Genomic DNA, 18,501 nt, shown 5'->3' on the forward strand with positions numbered 1-18,501 from the left:
AGTGAAGGGTCTGAATACTTAATTACTGATATTACTATATACATTTCCCAAAATTAAAAAATAAACTGTTTTTGCTTTGTCATTATGGGGTATTGTGTGTAGATTGGAGGGGGGGGGGGGGTTAATCAATTTCAGGATAGGGCTGTGACATAGCAAAATATGGAAAAAGTCAAGGGGTCTGAATAGTTTCCAAATGCTCTGTATAATGTGTCGTGACACCTAATGAAAGGCAAAATCTTAAATGTAATCTGTTTATAATTTACAAATAAGAATTTGTTATTAACTGACTTGCCTAGTTAAATAAAGGTAAAAATAAAGAAAGAAATCATTTCTGGTTGACCTTTGAAACACAATCACTTCCTCTGTGCGTTGAATGATTTGATATGGTGGAACTTACTACCTCATGACCCCCTACCTTCTCTCCCTCTCATTGTTCCCTCTCACTCTCTCACTCTCCTCTTTCCCTCCACAGAGTCCCGCGTTGGGCACATTAATTGGGGTGTACCTGCCCTGCCTCCAAAACATCCTGGGTGTCATCCTGTTCCTGCGTCTCACCTGGATCGTGGGAACCGCCGGCATCATGGAATCCCTTGCCATTGTGGTCATGACCTGCTCCTGTGTAAGGAATATCCTATAATATGATTATTGCTATTTTGTGTCCCACCATCTGGATTGGTTCATTTGTTGTGTAATATGAAATGATGTTTTTAACATTGGATAAAAGTAGAGACCCGGAGCTAGAAAATGGTCTATCATACACTTCGGGTGAGGAACAATGGGAAATTAATTCTGCTTTAAAAGTTGATTAACTTGTAACTCCACTTTGGTACACCTACTGGAGAGCTCTTCTTTGTCTGCACCCATTCAGCATCGTTCACACCCTCTTTAGCTTTAGCCCCGCCCATCTCTTTAAGGATTCACAGTGTAGTGGTGAAGGTAGTAGCAAAACGTAGTCGTAAAAATACACTTCATCTATTCCTTAGCCTATATCTTGGGGCGGCAGGTAGCCTAGTAGTGAGAGCGTTGGGCCAGTAGCCGAAAGCTTGCTAGATCGAATCCCCGAGCTGACATGGTAAAAATCTGTTGTCCTGCCCCTGTACAAGGCAGTTAACCCACTGTTCCTAGGCCATCATTGTAAATCATAATGACTTAACTTCTTGCGTCGAGCCATCCCGGATCCGGTATCGTGACTACAGCCTCAAGCTCATTACCATAACGCAAAGTTAACTATTCATGAAAATCGCAAATGAAATGAAATTAATCTATTTGCTCTCAAGCTTAGCCTTTTGTTAACAACACTGTCATCTCAGATTTTCAAAATATGCTTCTCAACCATTGCAAAACAAGCATTTGTGTAACAGTATTGGTTGCTAGCGTAGCATTTAGCGTAGCATTTAGCGTTAGCATTTAGCAGGCAACATTTTTCACAAAAAACAGAAAAGGATTCAAATAAAATCATTTACCTTTGAAGAACTTCAGATGTTTTCAATTAGGAGACTCAGTTAGATAGCAAATATTCCGTTTTTACAAAAAATATTATTTGTGTTGACAAATCGGTCCGTTTTCTGCGTCACGTTTAGCTACGAAAAAAACCCTGTATCCAGGATTGTGTAATCCGCAAGCTCATTAGCATAACATAACGTTAACTATTCATTAAAATCGCAAATGAAATGAAATGAATCTATTTGCTCTCAAGCTTAGCCTTTTGTTAACAACACTGTCATCTCAGATTTTCAAAATATGCTTTTGAACCATAGCTAACAAGCATTTGTGTAACAGTATTGGTAGCCTAGCATAGTATTATGCCTCTCTTTCACCATGCAACATTTTCCACAAAAACCAGAAAAGAATTCAAATAAAATCATTTACCTTTGAAGAACTTCAGATGTTTTCAATGAGGAGACTCTGTTAGATAGCAAATGTTCCGTTTTTACAAAAAATATTATTTGTCGACTAATCGCTCCGTTTTGTTCATCACATTTGGGTAAGGAAAAAAATAAAAATAATATTAAGTCATTAAAACACAAACTTTTTTCCAAATTAACTCCATAATATTGACAGAAACATGGCAAACCGATGTTTAGAATCAATCCTCAAGGAGTTTTTCACATATCTATCGACGATAAAATCCATCGTGGCAGTTTACTTTCTCTTCTGAAGAAATGGAACGCGCATGGACCTACAGATTACGCACACAGGACACCGGGCGGGACACCAGGTAAATGTAGTCTCTTATGGTCAATCTTCCAATGATATGCCTACAACCACGTCACAATGATGCAGACACCTTGGGGAATAGACAGAAAGAGCAGGCTCATTCCTGGCGCGTTCACAGCCATATAAGGAGACATTGGAACACAGCGCCTTCAGAATCTGGGGAATTTCCTGTATGAAACTTCATCTTGGTTTCGCCTGTAGCATTAGTTCTGGGGCACTCACAGATAATATCTTTGCAGTTTTGGAAACGTCAGAGTTTTGTCTTTCCAAGGCTGTCAATTCCATGCATAGTCGAGCATCTTTTCGTGACAAAATATCGTGTTTAAAACGGTAACGTTTTTTTATCCAAAAATTAAAAGAGCGCCCCTATCTCGAAGAGGTTAACCTCGTTAAATAAAGATAAAAATAAAAATATCAGGTCATGTTGTTCTTTACATTACCGTCTCTGGTAAACACACACTATATAAAATAAAATCTAAGTTTATTTGTCATAGGATACAGGTGTAATCGGTACAGTGAAATGGTTGCTTGCATAGAGGAGTATATTTGTTTAGACAAATATGAACCATAATCCCAACTTTAATGCCACATTCAAAACACCAGGGATCTCGGGAATCTCTGACTTCTGAGCGTTCAACTCTGGGGGAAAAAACGAGCTCCGACTGGGGGAAAAAACGAGCTCCGACTGGGGGAAAAAACGAGCTCCGACTGGGGGAAAAAACGAGCTCCGACTGGGGGAAAAAACGAGCTCCGACTGGGGAAAACGAGCTCCGACTGGGGAAAACGAGCTCCGACTGGGGAAAACGAGCTCCGACTGGGGAAAAATGTATTTGAACGGTCATCCCATTTGGAATTCACACTCGAACTCGGTCCTCTTTCTAGAGCTCCGCCTGAAATCACCTCTTCGCTGTCGCCGTTGAGACGGGTGTTTTGCGGGTACTATAAAATTAAGCTGCCAGTTGAGGACTCCTGGGCCAATACCCTCTGTCTTGACAGATGGGTAGTGTGTTTTTATAGCCGTGCAATGGGATGGTCTGTGTGGACAATTAAATTCCCCTCTTTGAACCAATCAGAAGATAGTGTCTCTGGATTGTCCTTGAGGGGCTTCTTTTTGTATTTATTCCATGCAGTGATATGTTTGTGTGTATAAGGGGTACTGTACTCTGACTTCTTTATTCCATGCAGTGATATGTTTGTGTGTATAAGGGGTACTGTACTCTGACTTCTTTATTCCATGCAGTGATGTTTGTGTGTATAAGGGGTACTGTACTCTGACTTCTTTATTCCATGCAGTGATATGTTTGTGTGTATAAGGGGTACTGTACTCTGACTTCTTTATTCCATGCAGTGATATGTTTGTGTGTATAAGGGGTACTGTACTCTGACTTCTTTATTCCATGCACTGATATGTTTGTGTGTATAAGGGGTACTGTACTCTGATGACCTCTGCACAGGAGGAAGCCGTCTCTCCATTTGAGTGTGGGAGGCTGTGATGCTCTGCTCCATTTGTTGGGCTCAACGGCTTTCACACCTATCACTTCCACACCTCAGTGCAAATTGAAAATTGAAGTTGCAGCCGGGACATCTGTCCTATCCTAGCAAGCTTGGTAGCTTTAACGTAGCATCAAGTATTTATATATTTAACTTTTTAACTTTTTGGCTTCAGACTGAACATTGCCCTATTTCAGATAAAAAGGGGCTCATATCAATTACCCAGATGCCTGTGATTGTGTTCCTAAAGATTTATAAGCCACAGCTGAGTCGTTTAGCCACTAAATATGGGATAAGCTGCTCCCCCCTTATTTATTATTCTTTGGATTTTATGCATTTTAGATTCACAAATATTGCCCTTGCTTAATAACGTAACCTAAAATGTTGGGATTTTTTTCTCTCTCTTCTTCGCAGACAATGCTGACAGCCATATCAATGAGTGCCATCGCTACGAATGGTGTAGTTCCAGGTAGGTTCACTGTGGCTAATGGTACATTCTACTAAATAGAATTGGGGCTGACATTTCCTTTTAAGAATTTTAACTGAGAATTAAGATGAAAATCGTTTAGCGATTTGGGTTCCAGAGTACCAGAGGGAACAATATGTACCACTCCACCTCAAAGTGAGTTTTCTCCACGGCTGTGGTTGTGACTGGCTCTGTCCCCCTGTTGTTGGTCTGTAGCTGGAGGCTCCTACTACATGATCTCAAGGTCGCTGGGGCCAGAGTTCGGCGGGGCTGTGGGGCTCTGCTTCTACCTGGGGACCACCTTCGCTGGCTCCATGTACATCCTCGGTACTATAGAGATTCTGTTAGTGAGTATCCTTTGCAAAGATACTGTCTTTTTTTACTACTACCTCATCTGTAGACATTAAAACATGAACAGATAACAACACCTGATGAGGCTGTTATCTGAACCTTTCATAACGCTGTGCCCTACTGAACGTCTCTGATGCCCCTCCCCCCCGGTCTCCTCCCAGACCTACATTGTGCCTAGTGCGGCCATCTTCAAGGCAGAGAAGAAGGAGAATGAGCCGGAGGCACTGCTCAACAACATGCGGGTGTACGGCACCTGCTGCCTCGCCCTCATGTCCCTGGTGGTGTTTGTGGGGGTCAAGTACGTCAACAAGCTGGCCCTGGTCTTCCTGGCTTGTGTCATCCTCTCCATTCTGGCCATCTACGCCGGAGTCATCAAGACCGCCTTCGAACCGCCAGACTTCCCGTGAGTCTAGTTTGAACTTCACGGCCTTGTTGAAAAATACACCCAGAAACCACTAGAAGCGAACACCCTCACACATATATGCGCGTGTGCACACGCACACACCCACACACACAAATTACTCTTGGTCTCCCGATCAGGAAGACCAGGGCCAGAACATAACATTTTTTTTCCCCCTGTGAGATTTAAAAAAACTGTTTTGTTCTATATCCTCCTCCCAGTATTTGCCTGTTGGGGAACCGCACTTTGCAGAACCACAACTTTGACCAGTGTTTGAAGACGATGGAGGTGGACAACGTGACGGTCACCACCAAGCTGTGGTCCCTGTTCTGTGACTCTCCGGACCTCAACGCCACCTGCAACGAGTACTTCACTCTCAACAACGTCACTGTGATCCAGGGAATCCCCGGCCTGACCAGCGGGGTCATCAGAGGTGAGAGACCGCACGCACGCACGCACGCACGCACGCACGCACACACACACACACACACACAATTTTTGTGATTAATTGTGGGGTGAATGTTCCCATGATGTAAAGTCAGCTCTCACTGCTAAAAGCAATGCTCTTTCCCCTCAGTCCTGACACCCTATCCTAATGGAAACCAGGATTACAATCATTCGTTTTTATTTGTAGTAGAGCATAACGCTGTGTCAGTTCCTCTGACTACTTACTATATTACTCTGGAAGCTCTTATGAGAATTAGATTTGGAAGATTCCGTGTGGCTCAGTTGGAAGAGCATGGCACTTACTACGCCAGGGTTGTGGGTTCGATTCCCACGGGGGACCCGTACTAACAAATATGAAAATGTATGCAGTCGATACTGGAAGTGGCTCTGGATAAGAGTGTGTGCTAAATGAGTAAAATGTTAAACGAAGATGTACAATGTCATTGTGACATCCAATAGAGAGTGATGTTTTTCCCTTGCTGGGAATACTGACACCAAGGATGAGCTGTACACCCCTCTCTGTCTGCGGTTGGTTATCTGCTTTACACTATTGAGATGGACCCCTATAAAGAAGAATGCATCGGGTCCATCTCGATGGTGTTAAAAAGTAGTAGAGACCGGGGGAAGTTTTCGGGACCACATGTCTAGTTTACATGTCTAGTTTACATGTCTAGTTTACATGTCTAGTTTACATGTCTAGTTTACATGTCTAGTTTACATGTCTAGTTTATTTACTGACGGGATCTGTTTTTATTAAATCCAATGATGGAGGGAAACTGTCTTCACTTCAATCAGCATAGTATCATCGACTACCATCCTAGATTTAGGCTGAGATGAAGGGATACCACGGCCGGCAGAACAATTGACATACTCGTGTGTTATCGTACATTCCCGAACTCTGACATTGTGTGGTCCTTCTGTAGCTCAGTTGGTAGAGCATGGCGCTTGTAACGCCAGGGTAGTGGGTTCGTTTCCCGGGACCACCCATATGTAGAATGTATGCACACATGACTGTAAGTCGCTTTGGATAAAAGCGTCTGCTAAATGGCATATATTATATTATTATTATATATTATGTCCACTCCCCCATCATCACTTCCAAATTGCTCAAATTCTTTAAGTTCTGGAATCAGGCGTGTGGAGGCAGGTGATTTGACGAGTCCCATATGTACTCTGTGTTCTTCCTTCAGAGGATAGTGACTAGCGATTGTCCTCCCTCCCTTCCTCTCTCTCTCTTTTCTCCCTTCTCATCTCACTCCCTGTCTCTTAACCACCCCTACGCTCCCTCTTCCAATCCCTCCACTTCATCCTCACCCTTCACCCCCCCCATCTTCCACAGACAACATCTGGGGGGACTACGGTCCTAAAGGCATGTTGGTAGAGAATAAGCACCAGATGTCGGAGCCGGCTGCAGACACCTCCCAGGATATATACATGCCCTACGTGGCCAATGACATCACCACCTTCTTCACCCTGCTGGTGGGCATCTACTTCCCCTCCGTCACGGGTATGTTCAAATGGGCATCTACTTGTATGAACAGGAGGAAAGGGAAGTGCTGCTAAGGTACACAATAACATGTACGTGTTGGTTAGAGCCTCACCTTACAATAAACAATCTTTCTAGATAAGAAACATTAGACATTTTTTTGACATGTATTTATTTATGGCAATAAACGGTCTCCACATATACTTCCATAAAAACATTTCAACTGGCACCTGGGAACCTTTTTTAGAGGAGTCTTGTGAGACCTGTGGGCGTATTTGCGAGAGTCTCACCTTTCCACAGAGGGGAAAGTGTTTAGCCCAAACTTTTCAGACGCTACAGACAGAAGATCATCAGCTGTACTTACTTAAGACGAGTCCCAAGACGCTTGTGGGGGTCGTAGAGCATTGTGGAGAACACTTTCGTGTTTGTGAGAGTCTCTATTGCACTCCACACTGCCCTTTCCCACCTGGACAAAAGGAACACCTATGTGAGAATGCTATTCATTGACTACAGGTCAGCGTTCAACACCATAGTGCCCACAAAGCTCATCACTAAGCTAAGGACCCTGGGACTAAACACCACCTTCTGCAACTGGACCCTGGACTTCCTGACTGGCCGCCCCCAGGTGGTGTGGGTAGGTAGCAACACCTGCCATGCTGATCCTCAACACTGGAGCTCCCCAGGGGTGCGTGCTAAGTCCGCTCCTGTACTCCCTGTTTACCCACGACTGCATGACGAAACAACAGTGGTTGGCCTGATCACCGACAACGACGGAACAGCCTATAGGGAGGAGGTCAGAGACCTGGCTGGGTGGTGCCAGAATAACAACCTCTCCCTCAATGTAACCAAGACTAAGGCGATGATTGTGGACTACAGGAAAAGGAGCACCGAGCACATCCCCATTCTCATCAACGGGGCTGTAGTGGAGTAGGTTGAGAGCTTCAAGTTTCTTGGTGTCCACATCACCAACAAACTAGAATGGTTCAAACACACCAAGACAGTCGTGAAGAGGGCACAACAAACCTATTCCCCGTCAGGAAACTAAAAATATTTGGCATGGGTCCTAAGATCCTCAAAAGGTTCTACAGCTGCAACACCGAGAGCATCCTGACCGGTTGCATCACTGCCTGGTACGGAATTGCTCAGCCTCCGACCGCAAGGCACTTCAGAGGGTAGCGCGTATTGCCCAGTACATCACTGGGGCAAAGCTGCCTGCCATCCAGGACCTCTACAGGTGGTGTCAGAGGAAGGCCCTGAAAATTGTCAAAGACCCCAGCCACCCCAGTCATAGACTGTTCTCTCTACTGCTGCATAGCAAGCGGTACTGAAGTGCTAAGTCTAGGACAAAAAGGCTTCTCAATCATTTTTACCCCCAAGCCATAAGACTCCTGAACAGGTAACCAAATGGTTACCCGGACTATTTGCATTGTGTGCCCCTGCCATCCCCTCTTTTACGCTACTGCTACTCTCTGTTCATCATATATGCATAGTCACTTTAACCATACCCACATGTACATACTACCTCAATAAGCCTGACTGACTAATAAGCCCCCCCCACACACACACACACACCTAAAGAACAAGCAGCAGGACAGTAACCCGGCCTAGACCCACCCCCCACACCTAAAGAACTAGGGGTGCTCGCCTAGGTTCTACCTGGGCACCCGGAGAGAAGATCATATTTAATAATGTAACCAACTTCCTATTTCCCCTCACAGGAATCATGGCTGGATCCAACAGGTCTGGTGATCTCAGGGACGCCCAGAAGTCCATCCCCATAGGAACCATCATGGCCATCGCCACCACCACCTTCATCTGTATCTTTAATGACAGCGACAACAGACCAACCATACAAGTGTCTTAATAGGACAAATACAAGCACCCAGGGGTAGGACTTTCACTGGGGGCATGTCCCCCCCACATTCCGAAATATCATTTTTATCCCCCACAGTTTTATAATTGGAATGTGATACAAAAGGAGGCGACGGTGTGCCTTTAGGACCTTTTGGACATCTCTGAATGATCGGGTAGGCTGTTTGGAGTGTTTATCCGACTGGGAAATACAAAAAATGCCCCATTTCTAAAACCAAAGTTGTGCCCCTGCAAGCACCTACCAAATTATTATAATACATGAGTCAGTCAATGTGTTGTTATGATGTACACTTTAAACTGTAAAGGTAGGTGGTGTTCATTTGGGTTCTCCATAGCGAAACGTAGCAATGGTAATCGCAAATGACAAATTCTTTATTGGACAAGTTCAGGTAGCCTTACCGAACTTTACTCTGTTTGGCGTTCAAATGAATGTGATCATGGTTTTGTTTTTTCAACTCTTGCCATCCCGATGCTGATTTCCTTAACGGTGCCACCCAGACATTAGTTCTGTCATACTGTTTGGCGCCTGCATCGAGGGGGTGGTGCTGAGAGACAAGTAAGTGCTGTTTCACTTTTCACACTTGGTATGAAAGTAACACAAATGTCATGTTTATTAGGTTAATGAAAGCAGTACAAATGTCTTGTTTATTTGTTAATGAAAGCAGTACAAATGTCTTGTTTATTTGTTAATGAAAGCAGTACAAATGTCTTGTTTATTTGTTAATGAAAGCAGTACAAATGTCTTGTTTATTTGTTAAAGAAAGCAGTACAAATGTCTTGTTTATTTGTTAAAGAAAGCAATACAAATGTCTTGTTTATTTGTTAATGAAAGCAGTACAAATGTCTTGTTTATTTGTTAAAGAAAGCAGTACAAATGTCTTGTTTATTTGTTAATGAAAGCAGTACAAATGTCTTGTTTATTTGTTAAAGAAAGCAGTACAAATGTCTTGTTTATTTGTTAAAGAAAGCAGTACAAATGTCTTGTTTATATTAGGTTAATGAAAGCAACACAAATGTCTTGTTTATATTAGGTTAATGAAAGCAACACAAATGTCTTGTTTATATTAGGTTAATGAAAGCAACACAAATGTCTTATTTGTTAAAGAAAGCAATACAAATGTCATGTTTATTTGTTAAAGAAAGCAATACAAATGTCTTGTTTATTTGTTTGTTTTTTTTGTTAAAGAAAGGAGTACAAATGTCTCATTTATTTGTTAATGAAAGCAGTACAAATGTCTTGCTTATTTGTTAATGAAAGCAGTACAAATGTCATGTTTATTTGTTAATGAAAGCAGTACAAATGTCATGTTTATTTGTTAATGAAAGCAGTACAAATGTCTTGTTTATTTGTTAATGAAAGCAGTACAAATGTCATGTTTATTTGTTTTGCCCTCATATGGGCATTGAGAGAGAAATGATCATCTGGATTGAAAACATCTGTTTGCCTTCATAAAGCTGTTTGTCTGAGCCACATAGTAGGCCCTTGTAACACACAGTGTTATAAGGGGGAGAGTTCCAGTTAATTATACTGGATACACAATGGTCAAAGTGAGTGAGTGTCTTTCTGGCTTTTCTCTGTTTCAGAAATGTGGTTATGCATATCCCAGTGTGAGCATAGTGTCTGAGGACTTCTCTAGTGAATACGTCTGTTTGTCCTAGGTTTGGGGACTCTGTCAAAGGGAACCTGGTGATTGGCATCTTGGCTTGGCCCTCCCCCTGGGTGATTGTGATTGGCTCGTTCTTCTCATGCTGTGGAGCAGGTCTACAGAGTCTCACTGGAGCCCCCCGGCTGCTGCAGGCCATTGCACGGGACGGCATCGTGCCATTCCTACAGGTCAGACACACACATACTGTAGATGCACTCACGCACAAACAAACAAACAAACAAACTCTCTGGCTGTCCCTGTCTCCCAGGTGTTTGGTCATGGCAAGGCTAATGGAGAGCCCACCTGGGCCCTGCTGTTGACTGGTGGGATCTGTGAGATCGGTATCCTCATCGCTTCTCTGGACGCTGTCGCCCCCATCCTCTCAATGTGAGTACCCCCCTCTACCATCCTCTCCATGTGAGTACCCCCCTCTACCATCCTCTCCATGTGAGTACCCACCTCTACCATCCTCTCCATGTGAGTACCCCCCTCTACCATCCTCTCCATGTGAGTACCCCCCTCTACCATCCTCTCCATGTGAGTACCCACCTCTACCATCCTCTCCATGTGAGTACCCCCCCTCTTACCATCCTCTCAATGTGAGTACCCCCCTCTTACCATCCTCTCCATGTGAGTACCCCCTCTTACCATCCTCTCCATGTGAGTACCCACCTCTACCATCCTCTCCATGTGAGTACCCCCTCTACCATCCTCTCCATGTGAGTACCCCCTCTACCATCCTCTCCATGTGAGTACCCACCTCTACCATCCTCTCCATGTGAGTACCCCCCTCTTACCATCCTCTCAATGTGAGTACCCCCTCTTACCATCCTCTCCATGTGAGTACCCCCTCTTACCATCCTCTCCATGTGAGTACCCACCTCTACCATCCTCTCCATGTGAGTACCCACCTCTACCATCCTCTCCATGTGAGTACCCACCTCTACCATCCTCTCCATGTGAGTACCCACCTCTACCATCCTCTCCATGTGAGTACCCACCTCTACCATCCTCTCCATGTGAGTACCCCCCTCTACCATCCTCTCCATGTGAGTACCCACCTCTACCATCCTCTCCATGTGAGTACCCACCTCTACCATCCTCTCCATGTGAGTACCCCTCTCTACCATCTTCTCCATGTCAGTACCCACCTCTACCATCCTCTCCATGTGAGTACCCACCTCTACCATCCTCTCCATGTGAGTACCCACCTCTACCATCCTCTCCATGTGAGTACCCCTCTCTACCATCTTCTCCATGTCAGTACCCCTCTCTACCATCCTCTCCATGTCAGTACCCCTCTCTACCATCCTCTCCGTGTCAGTACCCCTCTCTACCATCCTCTCCATGTCAGTACCCCTCTCTACCATCCTCTCCGTGTCAGTACCCCTCTCTACCATCCTCTCCGTGTCAGTACCCCTCTCTACCATCCTCTCCGTGTCAGTACCCCTCTCTACCATCCTCTCCGTGTCAGTACCCCTCTCTACCATCCTCTCCGTGTCAGTACCCCTCTCTACCATCCTCTCCGTGTCAGTACCCCTCTCTACCATCCTCTCCGTGTCAGTACCCCTCTCTACCATCCTCTCCGTGTCAGTACCCCTCTCTACCATCCTCTCCGTGTCAGTACCCCTCTCTACCATCCTCTCTCTGTCAGTACCCCTCTCTACCATCCTCTCCGTGTCAGTACCCCTCTCTACCATCCTCTCCGTGTCAGTACCCCTCTCTACCATCCTCTCCGTGTCAGTACCCCTCTCTACCATCCTCTCCGTGTCAGTACCCCTCTCTACCATCCTCTCCGTGTCAGTACCCCTCTCTACCATCCTCTCCGTGTCAGTACCCCTCTCTACCATCCTCTCTCTGTCAGTACCCCTCTCTACCATCCTCTCTGTGTCAGTACCCCTCTCTACCATCCTCTCTGTGTCAGTACCCCTCTCTACCATCCTCTCCGTGTCAGTACCCCTCTCTACCATCCTCTCCGTGTCAGTACCCCTCTCTACCATCCTCTCCGTGTCAGTACCCCTCTCTACCATCCTCTCCGTGTCAGTACCCCTCTCTACCATCCTCTCCGTGTCAGTACCCCTCTCTACCATCCTCTCCGTGTCAGTACCCCTCTCTACCATCCTCTCCGTGTCAGTACCCCTCTCTACCATCCTCTCCGTGTCAGTACCCCTCTCTACCATCCTCTCCGTGTCAGTACCCCTCTCTACCATCCTCTCCGTGTCAGTACCCCTCTCTACCATCCTCTCCGTGTCAGTACCCCTCTCTACCATCCTCTCCGTGTCAGTACCCCTCTCTACCATCCTCTCCGTGTCAGTACCCCTCTCTACCATCCTCTCCGTGTCAGTACCCCTCTCTACCATCCTCTCCGTGTCAGTACCCCTCTCTACCATCCTCTCCGTGTCAGTACCCCTCTCTACCATCCTCTCTCTGTCAGACTCTCTTTCTTTCCCTTCTTCGTTTCATCCTTCCATCCCTCCCTTCTTCAGTTTCATCCTTCCATCCCTCCCTTCTTCGTTTCATCCTTCCATCCCTCCCTTCTTCGTTTCATCCTTCCATCCCTCCCTCCCTTCTTCGTTTCATCCTTCCATCCCTCCCTCTCACACTTGCTCTCCCATCTGCTGTAATGTAACTTAATCGTAGTGTTGCAAAACTGGTCTCTGGATGTTAACTAACAGATGGTAGTGGTGTGTAATCTCACCTCTCCGTCATTGTATATCTCTCTCCCCGTCAGGTTCTTTTTGATGTGCTACCTGTTTGTTAACCTGGCCTGTGCCCTCCAGACCCTGCTCTGCACCCCCAACTGGAGACCCCGCTTCAAGTTCTACCACTGGTAAGGGGAAAGCCCTCTCTATTACTTTATATCATGGTGCTGGCTCTTCTAATGCCCTCTCAAATTAGCACTCTGAGCTTCACTGTTTTCTCCTGCTTCTTTGGGTACTGTAGTAGTCTCTTGGGACTCTGTTAGCCTAGGAACTAACCAGCTAACTTCACCTGAGGAGGTTGTTATTGAGCTCAGTGACAGGACCTCTGAGGACAGACACACATACAGATACACATCACATGTACACGTACACACACATACATCTGGCACAAACACCCTATCCCTGGAGCCGTGGCTTGTGGCAGCTATGTGCCAGGTGTTTCTATAGCCTAGCTAAGGAGCTTTGGCTCTGCTCCCCATGGGCGAATCCAGAAAGCAGGTCCCTGCTGGGCCACTGGCGTGTCTGAGGGGGGGGGGAGCTGGGAAGCTATCTACCCGTCCTTACTGAGGGGGGGGCAGCTATCTACCCGTCCTTACTGAGGGGGGGGCAGCTATCTAACCGTCCTTACTGGGGGGGGCAGCTATCTACCCGTCCTTACTGAGGGGGGCAGCTATCTACCCGTCCTTACTGAGGGGGGCAGCTATCTACCCGTCCTTACAGGGGGGGGCAGCTATCTACCCGTCCTTACTGAGGGGGGGGCAGCTATCTACCCGTCCTTACTGAGGGGGGGGCAGCTATCTACCCGTCCTTACTGAGGGGGGCAGCTATCTACCCGTCCTTACTGAGGGGGGGCAGCTATCTACCCGTCCTTACTGAGGGGGGGCAGCTATCTACCCGTCCTTACTGAGGGGGGCAGCTACTGACTGGGGGGCAGCTATCTACCCGTCCTTACTGAGGGGGGCAGCTATCTACCCGTCCTTACTGAGGGGGGCAGCTATCTACCCGTCCTTACTGATGGGGGGCAGCTATCTACCCGTCCTTACTGAGGGGGGGGGGCAGCTATCTACCCGTCCTTACTGAGGGGGGGGCAGCTATCTACCCGTCCTTACTGAGGGGGGGGCAGCTATCTACCCGTCCTTACTGGGGGGGCAGCGAGCTACCCATCCTTATTGGGGGGGTACCCGTCCTTACTGTCATCACCAAAAGCCCTACTGGGCAGCCTAAATCTCATGATCTTAAACTGGCCAGTTAGTCAAGGTCCACGCTAGAGGTCATGTAAGCTTGCATTGTGAATATACAGGCACACATCTGTTATCGTGTCCACAGGTAAATGGATCTGTGTTAAAGGTCCAATGCAGTGTTTTTATCTCAATATCAAATCATTTCTGGATAACATTTAAGTACCTTACTGTGATTGTTTCCAATTAGTGGTAAAAAATAAACAATCATAGCTAAGAGTAAAAACAGGCAAAAATGTCAAGCTGTCTTTTCTAACAGCTTTTACTGTTATAGGGAAAATTATCATCGTTTTCACAGTATTATTCCAACTATGGAAATGTATATAAAACATAGGAACATCACGTTGTTTACTGCACTGGGCCTTTAAACAAGTAAGGGTATTTGCTGTCTGCTACTGAAGTCCAGAGAGAACATGTGATTGGCTTTGGTGATCCTTAAATGAGGTCTAACATGCTAAAATTTGAATTTTCCCTTTAAGACGAGTGACTTTTACCTCCATTTTGTCTTTCTCTCGTCCCCCACAGGGCTCTGTCTTTCCTGGGCGCCAGTCTGTGTGTCTCCCTGATGTTCATCTCCTCCTGGTACTATGCCCTGGTGGCCATGCTCATCGCTGGCTGTATCTACAAGTACATTGAATACAGAGGGTAAGAGCTCATTTATTCTACATTTTGTTCTCTCAACACAAATAGGATATACGTATTATAATAATGGTGAGATTCTGGTTAGTTGTAGCTCTCTCCGTTTGTCCTGGACCTCCTGGCACTCCTCCTCTTCTCGTTCTCTCCCATCTCCAGGGCGGAGAAGGAGTGGGGGGACGGTATCCGTGGTCTATCGCTCAACGCTGCCCGCTACGCCCTCATTCGCCTGGAGGAGGCACCGCCCCACACCAAGAACTGGAGGTGCGCGTGTCTGCGCATGCGTTTAGGTTTATGTGCATATATACGTTTGTTTGCTACAAGTGACACCATATTTCTGAACAAACAGCAGTAGCCAGATGTGGGACTCTGCAACAGAGGCTAGACAACATGGTGTATTCTTACCATTAACTGAGTAATCCATAGAATGAGAGAGAATTACTATTTGATTAATCTCTGAGCCTTCTCCGTAATCTCACTGTGAAAAAAGATACTGGTAAGCCTAAACAGCATAGCAGCCCCAGGACAGTGCCTGTCCAAAAAGTGGAGCATTTACATCAGGAAAGATTGAGGTCAAACTTGGGTATTGGGTCCTCTCCCGTCTGCCACTGGCATCATCCACAGTGCCATTCCCAGGGCATAGCCTAATCTACAGTATCAAAATCAAGATTTCTCCCTGTGCCATCTGGCGGGGCGAGATACAGAGTACTTACACCCACCCAGCGCCCACGCTGGGCTCGCGACGTGCTCCCATAAGCCTCTTTACACAGTAGCTGACATGCCACCAGCCTTCGACAGCAGGAGCCATGTACCGAGACTGTTAGGAAGCAGGAGCCATGTACCGAGACTGTTAGGAAGCAGGAGCCATGTACCGAGACTGTTAGGAAGCAGGAGCCATGTACCGAGACTGTTAGGAAGCAGGAGCCATGTACCGAGACTGTTAGGAAGCAGGCGCCATGTACCGAGACTGTTAGGAAGCAGGCGCCATGTACCGGGACTGTTAGGAAGCAGGAGCCATGTACCGAGACTGTTAGGAAGCAGGAGCCATGTACCGGGACTGTTAGGAAGCAGGAGCCATGTACCGGGACTGTTAGGAAGCAGGAGCCATGTACCGAGACTGTTAGGAAGCAGGAGCCATGTACCGAGACTGTTAGGAAGCAGGAGCCATGTACCGAGACTGTTAGGAAGCAGGAGCCATGTACCGAGACTGTTAGGAAGCAGGAGCCATGTACCGGGACTGTTAGGAAGCAGGAGCCATGTACCGGGACTGTTAGGAAGCAGGAGCCATGTACCGAGACTGTTAGGAAGCAGGAGCCATGTACCGAGACTGTTAGGAAGCAGGAGCCATGTACCGGGACTGTTAGGAAGCAGGAGCCATGTACCGGGACTGTTAGGAAGCAGGAGCCATGTACCGAGACTGTTAGGAAGCAGGAGCCATGTACCGGGACTGTTAGGAAGCAGGAGCCATGTACCGAGACTGTTAGGAAGCAGGAGCCATGTACCGAGACTGTTAGGAAGCAGGAGCCATGTACCGAGACTGTTAGGAAGCAGGAGCCATGTACCGAGACTGTTAGGAAGCAGGAGCCATGTACCGGGACTGTTAGGAAGCAGGAGCCATGTACCGAGACTGTTAGGAAGCAGGAGCAATGTACCGAGACTGTTAGGAAGCAGGAGCCATGTACCGGGACTGTTAGGAAGCAGGAGCCATGTACCGGGACTGTTAGGAAGCAGGAGCCATGTACCGGGACTGTTAGGAAGCAGGAGCCATGTACCGAGACTGTTAGGAAGCAGGAGCCATGTACCGAGACTGTTAGGAAGCAGGAGCCATGTACCGGGACTGTTAGGAAGCAGGCGCCATGTACCGAGACTGTTAGGAAGCAGGAGCCATGTACCGAGACTGTTAGGAAGCAGGAGCCATGTACCGGGACTGTTAGGAAGCAGGAGCCATGTACCGAGACTGTTAGGAAGCAGGAGCCATGTACCGGGACTGTTAGGAAGCAGGAGCCATGTACCGGGACTGTTAGGAAGCAGGAGCCATGTACCGGGACTGTTAGGAAGCAGGAGCCATGTACCGAGACTGTTAGGAAGCAGGAGACATGTACCGAGACTGTTAGGAAGCAGGAGACATGTACCGAGACTGTTAGGAAGCAGGAGACATGTACCGAGACTGTTAGGAAGCAGGAGCCATGTACCGAGACTGTTAGGAAGCAGGAGCCATGTACCGGGACTGTTAGGAAGCAGGAGCCATGTGACCGGGACTGTTAGGAAGCAGGAGCCATGTACCGGGACTGTTAGGAAGCAGGCGCCATGTACCGAGACTGTTAGGAAGCAGGAGCCATGTACCGAGACTGTTAGGAAGCAGGAGCCATGTACCGAGACTGTTAGGAAGCAGGCGCCATGTACCGAGACTGTTAGGAAGCAGGCGCCATGTACCGAGACTGTTAGGAAGCAGGCGCCATGTACCGAGACTGTTAGGAAGCAGGAGCCATGTACCGAGACTGTTAGGAAGCAGGAGCCATGTACCGAGACTGTTAGGAAGCAGGCGCCATGTACCGAGACTGTTAGGAAGCAGGCGCCATGTACCGAGACTGTTAGGAAGCAGGCGCCATGTACCGAGACTGTTAGGAAGCAGGATTGGATGTATAGTTTTGATCTGGTTGTTTAAATCATCATACTGATGTCTGGTTTACTCTGAGCCATCCAGGCTGAATGACTCATACTGACCTCTGGTTTACTCTGAGCCATCCAGGCTGAATGACTCTCATTCTGATCTCTGGTTTACTCTGAGCCATCTGGGCTGAATGACTCATACTGACCTCTGGTTTACTCTGGTTGACTCATACTGATCTCTGGTTTACTCTGAGCCATCCAGGCTGAATGACTCATACTGATCTCTGGTTTACTCTGAGCCATCCAGGCTGAATGACTCATACTGACCTCTGGTTTACTCTGAGCCATCCAGGCTGAATGACTCATAGTGATCTCAGGCTGAATGACTTATACTGATCTCTGGTTTACTCTGAGCCATCCAGGCTGAATGACTCATACTGACCTCTGGTTTACTCTGAGCCATCCAGGCTGAATGACTCATACTGACCTCTGGTTTACTCTGAGCCAAACAGGCTGAATGACTCATACTGACCTCTGGTTTACTCTGAGCCATCCAGGCTGAATGACTCTCATACTGATCTCTGGTTTACTCTGAGCCATCCAGGCTGAATGACTCATACTGATCTCTGGTTTACTCTGAGCCATCCAGGCTGAATGACTCATACTGACCTCTGGTTTACTCTGAGCCATCCAGGCTGAATGACTCATACTGACCTCTGGTTTACTCTGAGCCATCCAGGCTGAATGACTCTCATTCTGATCGCTGGTTTACTCTGAGCCATCCAGGCTGAATAACTCATACTGATCTCTGGTTTACTCTGAGCCATCCAGGCTGAATGACTCATACTGACCTCTGGTTTACTCTGGTTGACTCATACTGATCTCTGGTTTACTCTGAGCCATCCAGGCTGAATGACTCATACTGACCTCTGGTTTACT

At 47.0% G+C, this 18,501-nt stretch overlaps 1 pseudogene; it reads left to right on the forward strand.

The window, feature by feature from the left end:
* LOC118361208 (solute carrier family 12 member 7-like) overlaps positions 1-18,501 on the forward strand; it is an 83,112-nt pseudogene that overhangs the window by 42,137 nt on the left and 22,474 nt on the right.

This window comes from Oncorhynchus keta, chromosome 28 (assembly GCF_023373465.1).
Source record: "Oncorhynchus keta strain PuntledgeMale-10-30-2019 chromosome 28, Oket_V2, whole genome shotgun sequence".
Classification (NCBI taxonomy): domain Eukaryota; kingdom Metazoa; phylum Chordata; class Actinopteri; order Salmoniformes; family Salmonidae; genus Oncorhynchus; species Oncorhynchus keta.